The 24,575-nt window shown below is 41.5% G+C and overlaps 1 long non-coding RNA gene across 1 annotated transcript; it reads left to right on the forward strand.

Moving 5' to 3' along the window:
- Nucleotides 1-304: 304 nt before the first annotated feature.
- LOC132659819 (uncharacterized) lies at nucleotides 305-20,187 on the forward strand. The gene is made up of 2 exons (XR_009600680.1): nucleotides 305-611; nucleotides 14,967-20,187. It is a non-coding gene; the product is annotated as an uncharacterized LOC132659819 (long non-coding RNA).
- Nucleotides 20,188-24,575: the final 4,388 nt, after the last annotated feature.

A 24,575-nucleotide genomic window follows, 5' to 3' on the forward strand; every position in this document is an offset into this window, starting at 1 on the left:
ACACAGAGGCAAAACTCTGAGAATGATACTGATGTTTAACAGCGGCTAGTGGCCTGTGGGGTCAGTTTCAAGCTATGAGAAGCACAAAACTTTCTCATTTCTCTTGCTTACAGCTTTTTGCCTGGTTGGCTGGAAAGAAAGTTGGCAGACAACACCGGCAGGAAGAGAAACAAAGGCTATCTCACTAAGCATATTACTAAAACTTTTCCCTTAGCAACCGCTAGCAAGGTCCTCAAAAATGCAGAACAAGCTGTGATGAGGAGCTGGGAGCTCTTTCAGGGGTGGAGACTTGGGTTTCATTCTTACTCCGGTATCCTCGGTGCCTAGTGTTCTGCTGGGCAGAGCAGAAGCTCAACACGTGTGATGCGTGATCAATGGCAGAACCTCAGGGGCCCTCTCTCTGAGACGACATGTGCCCTCTCTCTTTCCTTGCTGAAGTGGTGGACAAGAAAATGGACCCAGATGGAGCTCACACTTCCTCTTCTCAAAGACATGTTTTCCCTCATACACTCATCCTTTACCTTCATGGTCAAAATGTGAAGTCTAACTGGTGTCTACCTGTCCTCTTGTCTTGTGGGATATTTGCAAAAGAGGGAAGAGCCTGTGATGAGGTAAGGAGACATGAGACTGTATAGAATGTTTAACTATTGTGTCTCTTTCTCTTTTCTTTCCTGTTCCTCCTGTCAAGAGTGAGTGCAGAGGTTAAAGTGAAGCATAGTCCTCTCTTCATGGCACATTGTTTTAACCGGCCTGTTCGGGTTTCTCTCTGGTTTCATTTACACCTTTATTACTTTTTCCCATAGACTTGCTTTTAGTTTGTGACATACTAAGGCTCCTACTGTAACAGGTAACCCCTGTAACAAAAGGTCACATAATTTTTTCTTTTTTTTAAGAAAATCACTTGTATTAAGACATCTGAGAAGATTATAGGGGCTAAGATTCTAGGGAAATAAGGAAGAGAAATGAACTGACCTTCTATAGCTTATTTTTCTCTGGAGGAATTTGTTGATTTTGGCCAAAGGTCAAACACCTGATTCAGGCTTTACATGAGCAGAATGAGAGAAACAAGAAGAATTTTTTGGCAGTCTCACAGGGCTAAGAATCTGAGTGGCCTCAATATACCTCCAGGTTTTTTTCCAAAGACATTTGCCAAATTCTGAAGTGAACCAAAAAGGCTAAGCAGGGCTTTAGGGTGGTCTCACAGTGATGAAGAAACAAAGAACAGAGCCCAGAAGCATGATTCGACAGATGAACGGATAAAGAAGATACGGTACATGTACATAAATGCAGTAGAATACTACTCAGCTGTTAAAAGAACAAAATAATGCCATTTGCAGCAACATGGCTGCAACTAGAGACTGTCATACTGAGTGGAGTCAGAAAGAGAAAGACAAATACTATATGATACCACTTGTCGGTTCGGTTCGGTTCAGTCACTCAGTGGTGTCCAACTCTGCGACATGCCAGGCTTCCCTGTCCATCACTTCTATGTGGAATCAAAACATGATACAAATAAACCTATCTGTGAAACAGAAACAAAATCATGAACATAGAGAGCAGACTGGTGGTTGCCCCAAGGGAGCAACAGGTCGGGGGGGAGGGTTGGAATGGGAGGCTGGGATTAGCAGATGTAGCTTTTATATACAGAATGGATAAACAAGGGTCTATTATACAGCATAAAGAACAATATTCAATATTCTGTAATAAGCTATAATGGAAAGGAATGTTAAAAAAGAATATATATATACATACATATATATATGAATCACTTTGCTGTGCAGCAGAAATTAACACACATTGTAAATCAACTATACTTCAATTTAAAAAGAAGCAAACAAACAAAAATAACAAGCCCATCAAGCATTATGCCCCCTCATTGATGGACCAGGATATAAGATTCAGCAACTTATCTGGCAGGTACCGGATCACTAACCAGATTCCCATGCATTTAAGAGAGGTAGAAACTCCCTGTATTTTCATGGATGTAGCTCTTTCCCACTGGCAGGTCCATCTTTTCAATTTTTCAAGCTGTAAGCAGCCTAGCTGAGGGTTTATACCTTCTCTACAATTTACTCCAATGGACGAGTATTTTCTGTGCAGAGAATGATGTGAAAGAAGCTTGGGAGGCACTGAGGTAAATAATGTATGACAATAGTAACACTGGTAAAAAGTTAACATTTCCTTAGAGGCTATACTGAATTTTATCTAGCATGCTCTGATCAGGGGAAATTCTATAGTTCTCGGGAAAAAAAAAAAAAAAAAAAACACCTGATGCTGGGAAAAACTGAAGGTAGGAGGACAAGGGGACAACAGAGAGCAAGATGGTTGGACCGCATCACCGACTGAATGGATACGAGTTTGAGACAGCTCCAGGAGATGGTGAAGGACAGGGAAGCCTGGAGTGCTGCAGTCCATGGGGTCTCAAAGAGTTGGACATGATTGAGCAACTGAACAATGAAAAAACACTAATTAAACAGTTACAATAATGTAGAAAATGCTTTAATAATAGCTAATCTAATTCCTAAGGTGAGTCTGTTGCTGCTGCTCCTGCTGCTGCTGCTAAGTCGCTTCAGTCGTGTCTGACTCTGTGCGACCCCATAGACAGCAGCCCACCAGGCTCCCCCGTCCCTGGGATTCTCCAGGCAAGAACACTGGAGTGGGTTGCCATTTCCTTCTCCAATGCATGAAGGTGAAAAGCGAAAGTGAAGTTGTCCAGTTGTATCCGACCTTGTGCCTATTCAGCCACCACAGCCATAAAGATTCGGTGGGGACAGTCACTGATTCTAAAGCTGAGGAACTGTTAACAGGTTCTAGAAAGTTCATCCCTATAACTGAGAAAGCTTTTGATGATGAAGAATGTCACTTAAGGAGAAAGGAAATCTTAACTGTACTTCTTGAATCTTCTAGTCACACAGCCTTGTGTTTTGGACCCAAAGTGTCCTGACATTTGAATAAAAGGCCAGAGGGTGGGGAGAGTCCTTTTATCTCTGAAGCCCTAGAACACTGTCTAGAACCATGATGTTGGAAGAATCCTTTCCAGTTCCAGTTCCAGTTCAGTGGCTCAGTCATGTCCAATTCTTTGCGCCCCCATGAATCGCAGCATGCCAGGCCTCCCTGTCCATCACCAGCTCCTGGAGTTTGCTCAAATTCATGTCCATCAGGTCGGTGATCCCATCCAACCATCTATCCTCTGTCATCCCCTTCTCCTGTCTTCAATCTTTCTCAGCATCAGTGATGCCATCCAGCCATCTCATCCTCTGTCATCCCCTTCTCCTCCTGCCCCCAATCCCTCCCAGCATCAGAGTCTTTTCCAGTGAGTCAACTCTTTGCATGAGGTGGCCAAAGTATTGGAGTTTCAGCTTTAGCATCATTCCTTCCAAAGAAATCCCAGGGCTGATCTCTTTCAGAATGGACTGGTTGGATCTCCTTGCAGTCTAAGGGACTCTCAGGAGTTTTCTCCAACACCAGAGTTCAAAAGCATCAGTTCATCAACGCTCAGCTTTCTTCACAGTCCAACTCTCACATCCATACATGACCAGTGGAAAAACCATAGCCTTGACTAGACAGACTTTTGTTGGCAAAGTAATGTCTCTGCTTTTCAATATGCTATCTAGGTTGGTCATACTTTTATTCCAAGGAATAAGCATCTTTTAATTTCATGGCTGCAGTCACCATCTGCAGTGATTTTGGAGCCCCCAAAAATAAAGTCTGACACTGTTTCCACTGTTTCCCCATCTATTTCCCATGAAGTGATGGGACCAGATGCCATGATCTTCGTTTTCTGAATGTTGAGCTTTAAGCCAACTTTTTCACTCTCCTCTTTCACTTTCAACAAGAAGCTTTTGAGTTCCTCTTCACTTTCTGCCATAAGTGTGGTGTCATCTGCATATCTCAGGTTATTGATATTTTTCCCAGCAATCTTGATTCCAGCTTGTGCTTCTTCTAGCCCAGTGTTTCTCATGATGTACTCTGCATAGAAGTTAAATAAGCAGGGTGACAATATACAGTCTTGATGCACTCCTTTTCCTATTTGGAACCAGTCTGTTGTTCCATGTCCAGTTCTAACTGTTGCTTCCTGATCTGCATACAGGTTTCTCAAGAGGCAGGTCAGGTGGTCTGGTATTCCCATATCTTTGAGAATTTTCCACAGTTTATTGTGATCCATACAGTCAAAGGCTTTGGCATAGTCAATAAAGCAGAAATAGACATTATTCTGGAACTCTCTTGCTCTTTCAATGATCCAGCGGATGTTGGCAATTTGATCTCTGGTTCCTCTGCCTTTTCTAAAACCAGCTTGAACATCTGGAAGTTCACGGTTCATGTATTGCTGAAGCCTAGCTTGGAGAATTTTAAGCATTACTTTACTAGCGTGTGAGATGAGTACAATTGTGCGGTAGTTTGAGCATTCTTTGGCATTGCCTTTCTTTGGGATTGGAATGAAAACTGACCTTTTCCAGTTCTGTGCTCATTGCTGAGTTTTCCAAATTTACTGGCATATTGAGTGCAGCACTTTCACAGCATCATCTTTCAGGATTTGAAATAGCTCCACTGGAATTCCATCACCTCCACTAGCTTTGTTCGTAGTGATGCTTTCTAAGGCGCATTTGACTTCATATTCCAGGATGTCTGGTTCTTGGTGAGTGAATCCTTTATCATATCATAAACAGCTATTTGGCTTTTTTTGTCCTGGGACTCACTTCATGGATTGTTAAGGAAGTGGCTGTTTTCAGTTTCATACTGTCAGTTATCTCACCAGCACTGACACATAAAAGGTGTTTGCTTTTTTTTTTTTTTTTCCTCTTTGAACCTTTTCTGATGTAAAGAGTTAACACGGAAAAATCATAGTGAGACTTACAGTGCTAAAGCACAACAGCCAAATAACAAGCAATTGTGCATATTCCTGTTCAAAACATGACCACGTGGGCTTTGTGGGGAGGAGAATCACACAGGCCCTTCCCATCCCACCCTGTGATTCCCACATGCAGGGAGAGCCTGGAGACCTCATGAAGGTCAGAGAAAGGAGACACAAAGTGCTATCTTCAGGCTAATTTCTTCCTCCTCGTTCCCCTCACTGTTTGGAGCTGTGAAGATATTATCCAGAGCACTTTCTTCCACAGTGGTGCCTTTTCAAGCTTCAGATACTGAGAAGTGGTCATGGAGCACTGGTTTCTTTATATGCTTGTACTTCCCTGATGGCTCAAACAGTAAAGAATCTGCTTGAAATGTAGCAGACACTGAAGACTTGGGTTCGATCCCTGGGTTGGGAAGATTCCCCTGGAGGAGGAAATGGCAACCCACTCCAGTATTCTTGCCTGCAGATCACATGGACAGAGGAGCCTCACAGGCTACAGGGTATGGGTCACAAAGAGTCGGACACAACAGAAGTGACTGAGCAAACACTCTCAGCTGTAGGACTGGTCGGCCCTCGGCACCTTTTCTGTGGAGAACAGGCCTCAGAATCTTTCTGGCTGTATTCAAATGAGAGCTAATAGATAATCTTTAAAAACATTACTCTGTACCTAACTCAGCCTTCACTGACAGATCCTCGGAGGCAGTGAAATAAACCTTTATGAGGCCCCTCTGTTAGAAGTCAGTAAGGCACACTTTTCCTGAACTAAGAGCTCAGGTGGATTGCGTACTTTACTGTTTTTTGTCTAAAACAGAAATTTTCAGAATGTTTCTCATTTTAAAATCCCTCTGCATTGATATCAGGCTTACTTATTTCAATGGAAATTATTAAAATTTCAGTATTTTCAGCTTCAAGATACAGAAAGAAAAAGTCCTTGAACTGGGTAGCCTAGTGAAGTACCTTCTTCAGGCACAAGTTTTATTAAGGGGATTCTGCAATCAAGATACATAATACAGTGTATTATTTGTTTTAATTAAGGCAAAAATTTTATGATAAAATATCAAAATTTTAAATAAAGATAAGATCAGTAATAGTGCCATTCTGAGCTATACTGAAACTTGAAGCAAATGAAAAACTCAGCATATTTTGTTCCTCATGAACATGAGGTCTCTTCACAATGTACAAAGACATAAAGAAATGACTGAAGCCAGACACAAGTATGACACAGATGTTGTAACTATAAGACGGGAAGTTTAAAGCATTTATGCTAGAGATGCAGATTCAATCCCTGGGTTGGGAAGATCCCCTGGAGTAGAAAATGGCAACGAACTCCAGGATTCTTACCTGAAAATTCCACGGACAGAGGAGCCTGGTGGGCTACAGTCAACAAGGTGGCAGAGTCAGACACACGGGAGCACACACACACAATTAATACTGTTAGATGCCATAACAAAAAAGGTAGACATTACACAAGATCGGATAGATAATGTCAACAGAGAAATGGGAGCTATAAGAAAAAATACATGGCAATGGAAGAATAAAAAACAGAGTAACAGAGATGCAGAATGCCTCCAATAAACCCATCAGCAGATCTAAAAAATCAGTGAATTTGAAGATAAGTCAACGAGATTTATCCAAAGTGAAACACAAAGACACAAGAGAATGGGAAAGAAAAATGTAACTAGACATCAAAGAGCTGTGAGACGCTACTAAATGGTGCAAAATTAGAATTCCACAAGAAGAAGAGAACAGGCCAAAATACTTCCAGAAATAATGTCAGGATTTTTCAAAATTAATGACAGACATCACACCCAGATCCAAGGAACTCAGAGAACAAGTAGGATTAAAATAAAAACAGAAACCCAAAAACCTAGGCATATCAGTCAAACTTCTGAAAACCAAAGACCAAAGAGAAAATCTTAAAAGCAGCCAGAGGAAAAAAGACACACTGCCAATAAGGGAACAAAGGTAAGAGTCAGAGTCAATGTTTTGTGAGTAACAGGCACGCCAGAGAAAATGGAGTGAGATCTTAAATGGACTCACCGAGAAAGCTGTCAACTCACAATACACTATGAATTAAGCACTATGTACTTATCCTATACAATACATAGCGACAAACCTGGGTTTGTCCCAGAAATGTACATTTGGCTAAACATTCAAAAACCAATCAATGTAAATCAGTGGAATCCATAATATCAGTAGAATAAGAAAGAAATAAGACATACTTTCCTCTTAATAAATGAAGAAAACGAATAGGTCAAAATTGAACATTCATTCATGATAAAAATTCTCAACAAAGAACTTTTTCAGTCTCATGAATGGCATATGCCAAAATTTTAAAGCTAACATCATAGTTAATGCTTGAAAGATAAGAAACAAGGCAATATTGTTTGTTCTCATCATTTCTAGTTAATATCGTCCTAAAGCTCATAACTAATACAACAAGAAAAAATTTAAAAAAACTGTAGAGATCGGAAAGGAAGAAGTAAAATTGTCATTCTCCCCAGACTACATGATCACATGTGCAGAAAATACGAATGAATTCTCAAAAAGCTACTAGAACTAATAAGTGAGTTTATCAAGGTTATAGAATGTGAGGCTGAAATTAAAACATCAGTTGTATTCTTACATATTAGCAGGGAACAATTAGAAACTGAAATACAAAAACACCATTTAATATAGGAATAAAAAAACAAAACCCAAAGGGATAATTTTAGTAAAACAAGTATAAAATGTGTACCTTGAAAATGACAAAACATTGTTGAGAGAAATTTAAGAACTGAATTTAGTATTGTTAAAATCTGACTTTCTTGCAAATTGATCTATAGAGTAAATACAATCTCAAAATCCACTGCTTTTTGTTTTCCTTCGAGCAATTAACAAGTTCATTCCAAAATTTAGAGATAAATATAGGAAACCTAGAATACTCTGCAATCTTGAAAAATTATAATGAAGTTTATTTCACGATTTATTCTATAGCTACAGTTGTCAAGCAGTGTGGATTTGGAGGATAATCATGTACATGGGACCAAACAGAGTCTAGATTCTTTTAAACAAATGATGCTGGCAAAACTGGATATCTATTTAAGGAAGAAATGAACTTTGGCCCTTACATCATTTATCAATATTATCTGAAGATGAATTATAGATTTACACATAAACACTAAAATTATGAAACTTTTAAAAGAAAATTAGGAGAAAATATTTGTGAATCTGAAGAAGGCAAAGATTTCTTAGGACACAGAAAGCACAAACCATAATAGAAAAACATTGGTAAGGGTAGACTTTTTCAAAATTAAGCTCTCTGCTTTTGAAGGCAAGCCACGGACAGGGAGAAAAAATCTGCAATAAATATATCTGACAAAAGAATGGTTTCCAGAAAATACAAAGAGCTCTTATTCAGAAGACAACCTAATTTTAAAAAATGAGCAAAATATTTGAAAGGACAATTCTTAAAAGAAGATACACGAATGATCAACAAGCACGTGAAAAACTGCTGAGTATCTTTGGTCGTTATGGCAAATTAAAACCACTACATACCTAGGAAAGCTAAAATTAGAAAGACTGACAACACCAAGTGTTGGTGAGGATGTGATTTAATGACAGTCCTCATGGATGGATGGTGGGAATGTAACATGGTACAACTATTTTGGAAAACAACTTGGCAGTTTCTTACAAACACACACTTTCCATACTGTTTGCTAGTTCGTAGGCATTTCCATGAGAAAAATGAAAACATGTGTGCTCCCAAAGACAGGCATAAATATTTACAGCAGCTTTACTCATAATAACCCCAAACTGGAATTAATACAAATCCCATCATAAGGTAAACATTTCATGGCATATCCATACAATGGAATACTCTTCAGCAATAAGAAGGAAAAAACTTTGGACACATACATGGGTAAATTTTAAAAAATGCTAAAAATAAATAAAATCAATAAAATTAAAAAAGCAAAAAATATGCTGAATAAAAGAAGCCCAACACAAAAGAACACATACTGTATGCTTTCCATTTACATGAAATATTAGAACAGGCAAAACTAATCTACAATGACAGGAAAGAAATCAGTGGTTGTCTGAGACTGCAGAGATTGACTGCAAAGGGTCTTTTGGGGGTGATAGATACATCTGTATTTATCTGTCTCTTGACTGGAATAGTGGTTATACTGTGTACACATTTGTCAAAATCTATTGAACTGTACAATTAAAATGAGTGGATTTTACTGTATGTAAATCGTTTGAAGGCAGGAGGAGAAGGGGATAACAGAGGATGAGATGGTTGGATAGCATCACCAACTTGAAGGACATGAGTTTGAGCAAGCTCTGGGAGCTGGGGATGGACAGGGAATCCTGGCCTGCTATGGTCCCTGGGGTCACAAAGAGTCGGACATGACTGAGCAATTGAACTGAACTTATATCAAATTTCAAAAAATTTGACTACAAATGAAAAATAAATCCTAGTAACTTTTATATTTAGTTTTCAGACAGCGGGATCTTAACATCCAAGATGATGTGTTGCATGAAACAAGCTAGGCCATTCTACAGCCTAAGCTCTGGCCAGCTGCTGGATCATAGCCTTTCTTTCAAAAACATTAACACTCCAGGTCTAGAAGTCAACTATTTGGAATGTCTCTGTTTACAGAATCCTATCCTAACTGTTAGGAAAGGGTGATGAGGACTTGGCTAACAAAGAAGTCCCATGAAAAGCTATTGTATTCCTAGAGCTTAACACAGTGTCTCTTGATTGAATAAATAAGACAAAAGTAAAAGAATAAAGGCATACCTCATTTTATTATGCTTTGTTTTACTGTCCTTCACAGAAACTGCTTTTTTTTTTTTTTTTTTTTTACAAATTGAAGGTTTGTGGAACTCTGCATTGAGCAAGTCTGTTGGCACCATTTTTCCAATAGCATTATTTTAAAATTAAGTTCCTTACATTTTTTAAAAACATAATGCAATTGCACACAATATAATATAGAATAGTGTGAACATAACTATTATATGCAGCGTGAAACCAAAAAATGTGTGTGCTTTGCTTTACTGTGATATTCACTTCTTTGTGCTGATCTTCAAGTTAACCTGCAGTTTCTCTGTGGGATGCTTGTGTTCCCAGAGACTCCTTAGATTTCTAGAGCAGTACACATGCAAGGACTGAAAGAGTCAGTGGAGAGAGGGAAGAAAAACAGTGACCCTGAAGACAGATCACCAAGCCAAGAAGTGCCTCATACTGGCTCTTAGAGCAAGCACAGCTTATGAAGTGCAAAATACAAGCATTTACAAATCTGGGCAGTATCCTTCCTCACTGATCTCATTGGGCCAGGTAAAAAGAGCCGTCCTCACTGTAGCAGATTGTGTGTCTGTGTGTGTGTGTGTCTGTGTGTGTGTGTGTGTGTGTGTATGTGTGTGTGCGTGCACGAAGTAGTGTCTAACTCTTTGTGACTCCATCAACTTTAGCCTTCCAGGCTCCTCTGTCTGTGGAATTTTCCAGGCAAGAATACTGGAGCATAGCAGATTCTCTAGTGAGGGAAATTTTATTTCCTTGGCACCTGTAACTCCCAATAAAATGCAGCTCTAGAGAGACAACCAATCAAGTACAACTTGCATTTCACTGTTACTCCTTGCAGAAGATCTGGCCTCTCTCAGGACAGTGGGACTGTTTTCTCTGGACCCATGTTGTCTCTTGCTTCCCACCATAGAGGTGTACGCACATCTGAAATCAACTAACCAGCATGGGCTCCTTTTCAATGACAGCCAACAAAGACAGTCTACACATGGCTTAACTCACAGAGCTCTTGTTACGTCCACATTCCCCTTGGTTCACATGTGACCCATCTGCTGCTGAAATAAGGACACACATTGTGTCACACATGCCCATACACTCATTGTATTAACAGGACTCAAGCTAGAAGTCACGCTTGGGGGAAAGCTGTAGAGGAGTATGTAGAACAGGATCCGATGGCCACCCCCCCCCCCCCCCCCGCCAACCCCTTAGTAAACACCTTGGCTCCCTGGACGAACATGGGATTAGAAATAGCTGAATGTCCTGCTAAGTAAACCAGCAGGCCAAAGGAAAATTGTTAGGACAATTAGGCAGCAGATGTTGGAAAGGAGTGCTGGAGAGGCTTTCTGTGGGGGTGTAAGACCACCTCAGAGAAATCAGTGATGTTTTGAGGAGGGTAGGACATGGAACATTTGGGTTTCCCCCAAATGCTCAGGAGGCTGTGAGTTAACAGGTGGACAATTACCTGGAACGGTATCAAACTCTAAACTGAATGTATTTGATAGTTTGCTAGTTGCATTCCAACAGGTACAAGCATTAGCAGGGCAACTTCTTGGATCCTCCAAATCCAAGAAGTTAGTTGGAAGTTAGTTAGACTCTTTTAAACTAACCAGGTAAGGGACAGTCATTTGGGGGGTATTTGCCCACATTCCCTGAGATGGCAGTGTATATCACCACTCCTTCTCATCTCACTTGAAGAAGCAATGTGATGGAATGGCGAAGGACCATGAGACCTGCTTTCTGCTTCGGGCTCTACTGAGCAGGGGCCCCATAAGCTTAGGTATGTCACTTACCTTCTCAGAGCCTCACAAGTGGTTAGACCACTTGGTATTTCCTTAGTTCCTCTGGGTCTTTCCATGTTGCTTTTGTTCATCTTCCAGAATGTTCTTTAGCTTGCTAATAGTAGCCATTTACTTGGCCTCCCAGTTGAAGGTCAATGCTGCTTTTTGACCTGCCCTTGGAGCCAACGCTGCTGTTCCCAAATGACATCTGATCAAGTTCATTGAACAAATGAGTGAATAATCACATGCATAAACAAATTCCTGACTCCTTCCCGCATATTAGCTCTCTCAGTGGGCTGCTATTACTTCCATCAAACAGGGATGTTAAAATTAACTTAAAATATGCTAGTGAATCAGTCCTTAGGCAGGATCTTCTATGTGTCAGGCATCAAAATAGGCACATGTTTATAGTGATCAAAGACAGATGACAAGATCTGGCCCAAAATAAACTTAAACTATTTCTTGGACCTTGTCGGTGACTCCACAACAACAGTTGCTAAATATATTAATCAGGAGAGAGAAACCACACAGTGATTTACATCAGGAAAGTTTAACATAAAGAATTATCAAGTTATAATAAAGCAGTAACTCTAACATATAAGAGAGGGCTTCCCCAAGGTTTGATCCCTGGGTAGGGAAGATCCCATGAAGAAGGAAATGGCAACGCACTCCAGTATTTTGGCCTGGGAAGTCCCATGGACAGAGGAGCCTGGCAGGCTTCAGTCCATGGTGTCGCCAAGAGTCAGACACGACTTCACAACTAAACCACCACCAAGACATCAGAGAACTTTATAGGGTACCATAGGTTTGAGGATTTAGAAAAGGCAGAGGAACCAGAGATCAAATTGCCAACATCTGCTGGATCATAGAAAAAGCAAGAGAATTCCAGAAAAAATATCTACTTCTGCTTCACTGACTACACTAAAGCCTTTGTTAGATCACAACAAACGGGAAAATTCTTCAAGAGATAGGAATACCAGACCACCTTACCTGCCTCTTGAGAAATCTGTATTCAGGTCAACAAGCAACAGTTAGAACTGGATATGGAACAACAGGCTGGTTCCAAGTTGGGAAAGGAGTATGTCAAGACTGTGTATTGTCACCTTCCTTATTTAACTTATGTGCAGAGTACATCATGCGAAATGCTGGGCTGGATAAAGCACAAGCTGGGATCAAGATTGCAGGGAGAAATATCAATAACCTCAGATATGCAGATGACACCACCTTTACGGTAAAAAGTAAAGAGGAACAAAAGAGCCTCTTGACAAAATTGAAACAGGAAAGTGAAACAGCTGGCTTAAAACTCAGCATTCAAAAAATGAAGATCATGGCATTCGGCCCCCTCACTTCACAGCAAATACATGGGGAAACAATGGAAACAGTGACAGACTTTATTTTGGGGGGCTCCAAAATCACTGCAGATGGTGACTGAAGCCATGAAATTAAAAGATGCTTGCTCCTTGGAAGAAAAACTATGACCAACCTAGATAGCATATTAAAAAGCAGAGACATTACTTTACCAAAAAAGGTCTGTCTAGTCAAAGCTGTTTTTACCAGTAGTCATCTGTGGATGTGAGAGTTGAACCATAAAGAAAGCTGAACGCCAAAGAACTGATGCTTTTGAACTGTGGTTTTAGAAAAGACTCTTGAGAGTCCCTTGGACTGCAAGGAGACCAAACCAGTCAATCCTAAAGGAAACCAGTCCTAAACATTCATTGGAAGGACTGATGCTGAAACTGAAGCCCCAAAACTTTGGCCACCTGATGAGAAGAACTGACTCATTGGAAAAGACCCTGATGCTGGAAAAGACTGAAGGCAGGAGTAGAAGGGAACGACAGAGGATGAGATGGTTGGATGGCATCACTGACTCAATGGACACAAGTTTGAGCAAGCTTTGGGGGTTGGTGATGGACAGGGAAGCTTGGCATGCTGCAGTCCAAGGGGTCACAAAGAGCCGGACACATGACTGAGCGACTGAACTGAACTGAACAGGCTTGAGGGAGAGTTCAAGGAGGGATGAACTTGGAAGGGGAGGCCCCCATCCACCTCAAAGCTAGGGTTCATACCTGCTGGAGAAGGCAGCTGACTTCCATTGAATGGAAGAGAAATTTGTTGTAGGCCAGAGCTTGTCTACAGTCACTGGGACAGCAGGAAGCTGCCCTCTGGGAAGTAAGCTACAGCCCATGACCACACGTGTACAGCTGTAGAATGAACACCATTGTTTGCAGGAGGCTTGGGACACGCAACGTCAGGAGGGCAAACGAAAGCGGCAGGGGGCCTTGGGTGAATCATTGCCAGGAGACAGGTGAGTGGGCATGCAGAGGAGCTGGAGGTGATGCTGTGGGCCAGAAGCTTAGGGATGCAGTATTTTGCTGGGAGAGCCACAGGAGTGTTCACCAGGTTAGGCCAGGGCTGCAGGTGGCTGAAGGATTGTGTGCTCTGCAGCCCTGACTGGGGCAGAGCACAGACCTCCAGAGACCCTCACACCCACACTGGTGACCAGCGGGTCAGCTGGTGGAACCTGCAGAAGCCTTTCCTTCCCACCCAGTCCCTCTAGGGCCCTTCACTGAGAAAGCTGAACACAGTGCTCACAGGGAAGGAGAACTTAGAGGGATTCCAACCATTATTGCAGAGCGGTACTGAAGGGGACATTTGGTGGTGAGAGGCAAAAATTGGTATCAAAAGAACCCCAAACCAGGTGTCAGAACTCTGAGCACAACGTATAATCTTGGACTAGTGACTTAGGTGTCTCAGTTTCAGTTTATTCATCTATAAAATGGAAATACTACTTGTCCAACTGACTAAATAAGGATACTGTGAGGATCGAATAAGATGAGGGGTATGAAGGACTTTGTCAGCTGTAAAGCACTGCACATTTCCAATGGGCATGGCTGTTAACTGTATTCAGCATTTCATGTGTTGTCCCACCAAGGAGCCATATTCCCCTGGTATTAAGGCCAAAGAGATGAGACCCTGTCTTGTTTCTTTTGAATTGGCACAAAGTAAGGAGTTACCAGAACTATACCCTTTTACTTACTGACAATCACATTAAGTGAGGAACTGAAGCTGAAGGTAAAGCTGTGTCTGACCAAGCAAGGACCAACCTCAGCTCCTCAGAGTGGCCCCCACTCTATTGTCAGAAAGCTGCTGGAGCAGTCAGTAGGGAAATCCTCTTTGCCCCCTCCCTGATCAGCCTCTTCCTGAGGTCCTGGGGCAATGCCTTTCTGACAGTATCAGCTCAAGGAGCTTCTAGAAAGATCTCACTTGCTGGCCTATTAAATAGATGGTGGATAGCTAAAGACATGAATGAATGAATAAATAGGCAGAGTTGCCCAGCTAAGGTCTTGTCAGAATCCTACTTGAATATGATAACCATAGGGCCACCAAAAGCCATTTTTCATTAAATATGTAACATCTTTAAATGCACATATGCACACAAGCCATTGCACATTCCTTTCTCCATTACTTCCTTAAAAACATAAATAAATGAAGAAATTAGGCATATATGCATAGCAACTGCTAATTTACTCATTTATTTATTGTACTTTTGCAGCAGAAACCTCACAGCAGCACAGACCAGAGCTGTCTGGACACCACAGGCACTGCTGTTTGAGGTCTGAAAAGTCTCTGCATAAAGGGTCCGCTCCTGGTGGTCTGTGGCCCCCACCCCCAATCCTAAGACTGCTGCGGGTTCACGTGGGGAGGAAGCTGGGAACAAGCTGGGAACAGCTGGAGGGGACGAAAACTGAGGACACGCTGACTGGTCTGGAGACAACTTCCTGCCATCTGCCTCTCCTCCCTACAACGGCAGTCCTGAAGAGGAAGAAAAAGCAAGCAAGTTTAATTATTCTGAACATATCCTGGGACATTTCAGAGTCCCCTACAAAGGAACTGAAATGTTGCATGCTCTTTAATGCTAAACGTCACTAATGAGAAATTTTTGTTGTTGTTGTTCTGCCTGTAAGACATTTTGTGGATGACGTTCAGCCAGTCAACACTTTCACAGATGTGGGGACGTCAATGGTTAATTGCTTGAGGCAGAAACCACTCGGTGTTGCAAAATTGGTTTGCGCTGCTTTTGACACACACTGGTATGGGTTAGATTCTTCAGGGTGAAACTAATACACGGAGTAAGTCTTTAATTCAGTCATTCCCTCACCTGAGGCAAATCTCGTGGGTTTCTTATGATGTGAATCAACCCCACAACTAAACACATTAAGAAAAGGTAGCTCTGAAGTGGCTTGGACATCTGTTGCTGGAGCACATAAGGTAACTTGATCAGTCAATTAACATCTCATCGTATCCTCTTCTCAGTTTCCTACTTAGCTGTGTTGCTTTGTCATACCTTAGTCTGGAAAGAGAGGAGCCCAGTTTTTGATTGCTCCTTTTCCCTCCACAAATTCAGCAAATGGTCAAAAGACAAAATCACATCAGGCTATCAAAGTTACATTCCATACCTCTTTAGCTTCCTAGGGAGTTGCAGGGAGAGGCTGAGGTTCAAGTCTTTAGAAACAGAGGAAGTCGTGAGTGTTGAGGTCAATTTCCATCCTCCAGTGAACTGGTTTCACTGTTCTATTGTGGCCTTTGAAACTGACTTAGCAATGTCTCCCGTTTTCAGAGACACGGATATTTTATTAGTAACGTCAAGCTGGTGTTCTTCAGAGGGAGTCAGCTATTGACTTTAAAGTCTCCTCTCACTCAAAGCCTACCTGAGAGTTAAGGTATGGACGATGCCTTTCATATTTTGGTCCATAGCTCTCTACATATGTTTACCACTGAAAAATAAGACATTTGCTAAGAAGAGTCATAAGGGACAGAGAACTTGTGATTGCATTTAACGGCATACACACACAAAGATTGATAGCAAATGAGAAACAAAGAAACACTTTAGTATTACCTTTCAGAGCTTGTTCAGACTGGGTTAGAGTACATGGTTCACTCTTAAGAACCCTCCCCACCTCCCCCCAAACCTCAGGTTCAGCTCAAATTCTGGACAATCACTAGTCCCTGCCCACTATATAGCACAAAACTACAGCAATGATGTTTTGTTGAGGCAGAGAAGGAAAGGCTAGGCCTTCTTTCTCCAGGTGCTGCCGGCAAGTCCAACCCACAGAATGAAAGCAGGAAGTGCAAGAGAGGACTACCACTGCACAAACATGGGCTTTTAATAGCACCCTGCCCATCCGTAACATCAGCCAGATTTTACAGTTGACCAAACAGAATGGCAAATCCTTCACTCTTAAAGGCTGTGGGGGAGCTAGAAAGGGAGACAATAGCAAAGTAGTTAGAGAAACATTCCTTTCCCTATAAAACATTCTCTCGCTACCCACAAACATGTTCTATTTGAAAACCTATACAGAGAAGCTAATGAAATAGAGGTGGCTTCTTTAGGGAAGCCTAATGCAGGTCAGGAAGCAACAGTTAGAACTGGACATGGAACAACAGACTGGTTCCAAATAGGAAAAGGAATACATCAAGGCTGTATATTGTCACCCTGCTTATTTAACTTATATGCAGAGTACATCATGAGAAACGCTGGGCTGGAGGAAGCACAAACTGGAATCAAGATTGCCAGGAGAAATATCAATAACCTCAGATATGCAGATGACACCACCCTTATGGCAGAAAGTGAAGAACTAAAGAGCCTCTTGATGAAGGATAAAGAGGAGAGTGAAAAAGTTGGCTTAAAACTCAACATTCAAAAGATGAAGATCATGGTATCCAATCCCATCACTTCCTGGCAAATAGATGGGGAAACAGTGGAAACAGTGTCAGACTTTATTTTTCTGGGCTCCAAAATCACTGCAGATGGTGACTGCAGCCATGAAATTAAAAGACGCTTACTCCTTGGAAGGAAAGTTATGACCAACCTAGACAGCATGTTAAAAAGCAGTGTCATTACTTTGCCAACAAAGGTCCGTCTGGTCAAGGCTATGGTTTTCCCAGTGGTCATGTATGGATGTGAGAGTTGGACTGTAAAGAAAGCTGAGAGCCGAAGAATTGATGCTTTTGAACTGTGGTGTTGGAGAAGACTCTTGAGAGTCCCTTGGACTGCAAGGAGATCCAACCAGTCCATCCTAAAGGAAATCAGTCCTGGGTGTTCACTGGAAGGACTGATGTTCAAGCTGAAACTCTAATACTTTGGCCACCTGATGTGAAGAGTTGACTCACTGGAAAAGACCCTGATGCTGGGAAAGATTGAGGGTAGGAGGAGAAGGAGACGACAGAGGATGAGATGGTTGGATGGCGTCACGGACTCGATGGACATGGGTTTGGGTGGACTCCGGGAGTTGGTGATGGACAGGGAGGCCTGGCGTTCATGGGGTCGCAAAGAGTTGGACACGACTGAGCAACTGAACTAAACTGAACTGAAAATACATGTAATTCAGTCAGAAAGGTGATGAAATAAGGAATAATCATTTAATTATAGGAGGATTTTTTTACTTCTCAAAAAATATGATTCTATGGAAAGAAAACTTGACTTTTTGAGGTCCCACCTTGTCAAGTAGGTACTTTTGTAACCCTAGATCCCCCAGCATAGACTACAAAGCTAATTATAAGAAATAATAAAAATGTTTTTGAGACCAAAATGATTACAAATTTAACTGAATGTAAAGCCCAAAGAAAAGGGATCCAAATGCATTTATGGAAATGGCATTAACTCAAGGAAAATAATCCAGGAAACTGAGACAGGAAGAGAGGTTCCCAGAAGCCAGTAGAGAAGAACCATGGCACTATAACATCAGAACATGTGAGCAATTTCTCCCTGAGTGCCTGGAGAAATAACCCTACAGACGGTGGTCACACCCTGCTGACCTCAGCTCAGGGCACCTACCAATTCATCTAAGTCAGTCCAGAAGAACTTTATAAGACCGCTGACCCAAACATGTACTCAGTCACTCAGTCGCGTCCAGCATTTTTGCGATCCCATGGGCTTTAGCCTGCCAGGCTCTTCTGTTCATGGGATTCTCCAGGCAAGAATACTGCAGTGGGTTGCCATATCCTCCTCCAGGGGATCTTCCCAACTCAGAGACTGAACCTACATCTCCTGTGCCTCCTGCATTGCAAACCTACAAGGGAGGTTAATAGCACATCTGACAGAGGAGGCCACTCCCAGAGGCCCTCAAGCCTGCTGAGTAGGGTCTGCCTGTTTTGGGTGATTTTCAAGTCCAGAAAGTGGGGGCACCCAACCGGCTGATGATGTATCACCATTCTAGTTCTTTCAGGTCACCCAAGTACAGGACATACTCTGCAGTAAGGAACACCAACACTCTGACACAGAGAGTCCTTTCTGCCATGAGGCAGAAAAATCAGACACTATAAATCATGACTCTGTCAAGAAGAAACGGATCCCTCACACTGGGATTCTAGATCTAAACACACGGTCTTGGAAACAAAGGGAAAATTTTAACTGAAGTGTTACTGAACAGCTTTCTACTGCAACTTGCTTGCCTTCTGCATTATCTATGTGAACTTTTTCAGACTTCTGTTCTAAGTGATCACAAATATACAAGCTGGACAATCTGTGTTGTGTAAGGGGAGATGTCTTTCTAAAACTTTGTCACTGAACTTCCCAGATCAGTGGGGAAAGCTTCTTTGTAAACAGGGTGTTTATATGTAACTTTAATCAAGACAACTTTTTCAATAGAAAACTGACATCTGGGTAATGAGCTCACAAAATCTATACATCTCAATGTCAGAATGTTGCCGATGTCTTTCTGGAGCATGCCATTTGACCCTGTCACATAAATCACCTCCGAATTTCACAGGAACATAATTGTTTTTCAGACTTTGTAGCAACAGTAGCAGAAGTGTCTAAGTCAACTTCATGACCACTATAAATCTCCTCCCAGCAGCAGGAGAACTTGCTCCAGCATTCTGGACAGGAGAAATCAGGGTCTCTAGCAGGTTATCAGGCTTTTATCCTCTTCATATATTTCCCATGTGGTAAAGGAAAGGATCAGTGACTTTAGGCAACCCTCCCCAGAAGAGAAGTGGCTACTCCCTAAGCAGATTATCAATATATTTGGCTAAGGCCATTTGAAACCTACTTGTGTAAATCTGAGGTTTATGATGGTTTTGTTTTTAAGAATTCAGATAGCACAGTGCAAATAAGAGAGGCAGAGGGAGAAAAACTATTAGTGCACCCCATTAGTTCGTTCAGCCAATGTCTTCAATACCCTGATGTTCACAGGACTACTTACTTCAGCACATAATAGAGAGGCTGGAGTGCAAAGCAGAGCTCATGGTCTGGGATGCATGAGTCACTACTTTATCTGACCATTTGGAAAATTACTGTGCTCTGCTGCCAGAGCATAACAGCATTTCTGAAGGAGAAGAAACGCTGAACCTTCCAAAGTTGAAGTGCTACAGCAGCCTGTTTCTGGGGACAGCCTCTTGCTTTGTTCATACGTTGCCTGGTTGAACCTGTAGGAAGAATCTGAACTGTGGGTTAGAAAGAGTACCAAGAAAATCTGGTTATTCTAGAAGCAAAGAGACACGGGAAACAACCTTGAGATATCACTGAGCTCCACACTTCCCAGCAAATCTACATTAAAGATGAGAAAAACCGTATCATTGACTTTTCCTTAAACAATTCAGGAAGGATGTATTGTATTATTCAAAACTTCAGAAATAAATTCAGCTATTAAATTTACTGTTAAATGCTTTCCCCTTCTTTCCTTTACCTAGATTCCTTTGAAGAAAAAATTTTTTTAAATCCAAGTCATTTATAGAATGAGATTCTCATACTCATTAAAAGATGCTAAAACTGACTGAACTCTAGTTTTACTAAGGGAACATTATTATCTATTCATTATTTTTCCAGCTTTGGAGATTAAAACAGTTTCTCTAATCCTGTAACCTCCTCTTCCTTACAGATACACAGCCTGGACCTGCCTCAGCTTTCTTGTCTTTGCAGACACTTCTTTGGAAATGAAAACTAATAACTTTCTATTTCAAATAAAACAAAGAAAGCAAGCAATGAAAACTCAGCACTCGGATTTGGATCACAGGTCTTGAGTCAGCTAGTACAACCTTATTACACTTCAGACAAAAGCAAAAGACCTTTGATAAGATTCTAGAGTATGTTTGACAGGGGCAGTGGGAAGGGAGAGGGAAGGAAGCAATGAAAAAGCCTTGAAATTCTCCAAAATTATAAATGCCATTAAGCTTTACTATAAAGTCCCTCAAATTAATGTGCTCCTAGTATTAGCATTAAATGAGGCTGGTGTATTGAGTAGAACTATTTGCATGATGATGACAAAAATCAAAGTTTTAGGGAAGCAAAATTGACTCATTTGAAACTTAAATTCTAATTCCTGAGCAGTTTCTGACTAATGAGCCTGAACAAGTCAGAACCGTCTTGGCCCTCTTCCTCAACAGTGGAAAACAGATTATGTAAAATGTTGGGGGAAATTTAGAACATATACCTATGGTTTCTTAAACTTTCCAAGTAACCACACTAGGGAGGGGTTCATATATCCTCCAGTAGTCCTAAGAGCTTAGCCTGAAGTTGCAGGCTCTGAGCACAAACTTTTCTTGGAAATTTCCCATTTTCTCTGTAACTTTTATATGTACTTCCAACTAGATTGTTGTTATTTAGTTGCTAAGCTGTGTCCAACTCTTTTATGACCCCATGAACTATAGTCTACCAGGCTTCTCTGTCCATGGGATTTCCCAGGCAACAATACTGGAATGGGTTGCCATTTCTTTCTCCAGGGGATCTCCCCGACCCAGGGGTTGAACCCACGGTCTCCTGTGTTTCCTGCACTGGCAGGCAGATTCTTTACCACTGCGCCACCTGGGAAGAGCATTTCTAATTATATGCTGTAAAATATTCATCTCTCTTTAAAAATATACATGTGCTAAATCACTGGCTAATTAAAATCATGGTACCCCCATTTAAGCTACCAGCTAAGATGCTGTACTAAAATGACACCAAATACAATTGTTAAACAAAATGCTTATCTCTCATATAAGGGTCTGGAGGCAAAAGCTTGTCAAGGGCATATTAGCAGTACTGCTCCATAAGCACATTTAGGGACCAGCCTCCTTCCATCTTGTTGCTCTCTATCCCTTAAGGCATCATCCTTATCTTCTCAGTTAAAACCTTGTGTGTGACAGTCACTAAGTCATGTCCACCTCTTTGTGATCCTATGGACTGTAGCCCATCAGGCTCTTTGGTCCATGGAATTCTCCACGCAAGAATACTGGAGTGTGTTGCCATTCCCTTCTCCCATCAAATCTATGTTTTAGTCAGAATGGGCAAAGATAAGTGAAGATGAATATAATTTCCACTCACTTTCATTGGTGAGACCTAGTCATATGGCTGTAGTAGATACGGAGCGTGAAAAACCACAGTGTCTAATTGGATGGCCATGTGGCTGGCAAAAATGAAAATAAAAGTGATGCTACAGAAATATATATCTGTCTTACGAATTTATGTACCTACCAACTGCAATATTCCTCTAGGGATGCCTTAAAGATGTGTGGTATATAAGAAATGGCTCTGTAACTGTTTCATGTAAAGAGCCAGGTAATAAATAGTATGGGCTTCCCAGGTGGTCAGTGGTAAAGAATCCACCTGCCAAGCAGGAGATGTGGGTTCGATCTCTGGGTCGGGAAGATCCTTTGGAGAAGAAAATGGCAACCTATTCCAGTATTCTTGCCTGGGAAATTCCACGGGCAGAGGAGTCTGATGGGCTGTAGTTCATGGGGTCGCAAAAACAGTCGGACACAAGTTAGCACCTAAACAGCAAGTAAATATTATAGGCTTCCTGGGTACATGCTCTCTGTTGCAACTACTTAACTCTACCATTGTATCGCAAAAGCAGCCATGGACTGTATGACTATATGTAAACAAAAGAACGTGACTAGTTTTAGTCATCTATTACAACATAAAAAATTATTATAACATTAGAAGTTTAAATTGACATGCATTTATTATCTCACAGTTACCATGGATCAGGTCCAGAGTCAGGGTCCTTCATGCAGGCTCTCACAAGGCTGCAATCACAGTCAACTGGAGTATGCTCTCATCTGGAGGCTTGACTGGCAAAGAATCTACTTCCAACCCACTCCAGTTGTTGAAGGATTTATTTCCTTGTGACCGCAAGACTGAGGGCTTAGGGCCTCAGCTTCCTGGTGGCTGCTGGCTGCCCTCAGCACCTAGAGGTCATCTGTAGTTCCTTGCCATGTGGTTCTGTCCAGAGCCCCTCTTACAATATGGCAGCTGGTTTCTTCAAAGTCAAGAAGGGAGAAAGTCTCTAAATGAGTTTGGTATCATGACAGAATTTTATGTACTGTAACAATCACAGGAGTGACATCCCATTACCTCTGTCATATTTTATCGGCTAGAAGCAAGTTAACAGGTGCTGCCCACACTTAAGGGGACAGGATTTGACCTAGGTATAAATATCAAAAGACAAGGATGACTGAGAGTTTGTCCGCCAGAGTTGTGTTCCGATAAAACTTTATAGAAACAAGTGGTGGAGATTAGGCCCACAGGGCATAGTTTACAGACACCTGGTATAATAAATAAGTTGTAGAAGCCATTGTTTAAGGTGAGAAGAGGTAAGAATTCATTGAATAGAGTTAGAGAGGAAGAATCCTCAGAGCTAGGAGAGCTATGTAGAAAGATGGTACTATCTCATAACACACCTATTACCTTGTTATCAGAAAAAATTAAGAATGGGATAGATAGGCAATATGCTCAAATCTAGTTATCATAGGCTAGAGCTGTTACTAGAACACTAATTAACTACCAAGTGAAGGGGCTTCATAGGAAGCTTTCTCCAGGTTTAATTCACACTTTACATGGAATAATTTCAACAGAAAGCCTAGTCATTTTCTTAGTGATTATGAAAATGACAGTGAACACTTCTATGATTATTGTAAATCAGGAATTATGCTAAATGTTTAATTTGAAATATCTCATTTAATCTTCATAATAATTCCATGTAATTTAGATTATTATTATTCCCATCACAAAGATTAGGAAACTGAGCTTAAGCAAGTTAAGTAGCACAAAAGGCAATAAAACTAGTACATGACTCTTAGTCTGTCCTGAGGTTCTGAACACTTCAAATTTTACTTGGAAGTTTAATGGGAAGTCTTTGAAGTGTTAATGCAGGGACGTAGTGTAAATTAACATGGTTAATGTTTGTAGTGATACGGATGGAGCCAGAGTGTCATACAAAGTGAAATGAGCCAGAAAGAGAGAAACATATATCATATATTAATGCATATATATGGAATCTGGAAGAATGGCACCGATGAACCTATCTGCAGAGCAGGACTAGAGACACAGACACAGAGAACAGACGTGTGTACACAAGGGGGACGGGGAGAGTGAACTGAACCGAGAGAGCTGCGCTGACATATATGCTGTACATATACAATGTCTGTGTACAACAAATAGCTAGTGGGAAGCTGCTGTATGGCACAGGGGGCTCAGCTTGGTGCTCTGTGATGACCCAGAGGCATGGGACGGGGTCGGAGCAGGGGCAGGAGGGAGGTTCAAGAGGGAGGGGATATATGTATATGTATAACTGGTTCACTTTGTTGTACAGCAGAAACTAGCACAACATTGGAAAGCAATTATACTCCAGTAATAATAAGAATATTAGCTCTGTGTGGAGGCTGGACTGAAGTGAGGCTGGAGAAAGCAGGGTAATCAGGGCAAAGATGATGGCAGCCTGCAGAAGGCAGTACCCTGGGGATACATGTGTAAGACATTAGGTGGTGGCAGTGGAAACAATGTCAGACTTCATTTTTGGGGGCTCCAAAATCACTGCAGATGGTGACTGCAGCCATGGAATTAAAAGACGCTTGCTCCTTGGAAGAAAAGTTATGACCAACCTAGATAGCATATTGAAAAGCAGAGACATTACTTTGCCAACAAAGGTCCGTCTAGTCAATGCTATGGTTTTTCCAGTGGTCATGTATGGACGCGAGAGTTGGCTATAAAGAAAGGTGAGCACAGAAGAACTGATGCTTTTGAACTGTGGTGTTGGAAAAGACTCTTTTAGAGTCCCTTGGACTGCAAGGAGATCCAACCAGTCCATCCTAAAGGAAATCAGTCCTGGGTGTTCATTGGAAGGACTGATGTTGAAGCTGAAACCCCAGTACTCACCTGATGAGAAGAACTGACTCATTGGAA

The sequence above is a fragment of the Ovis aries genome, chromosome 5 (genome assembly GCF_016772045.2).
Source record: "Ovis aries strain OAR_USU_Benz2616 breed Rambouillet chromosome 5, ARS-UI_Ramb_v3.0, whole genome shotgun sequence".
Classification (NCBI taxonomy): domain Eukaryota; kingdom Metazoa; phylum Chordata; class Mammalia; order Artiodactyla; family Bovidae; genus Ovis; species Ovis aries.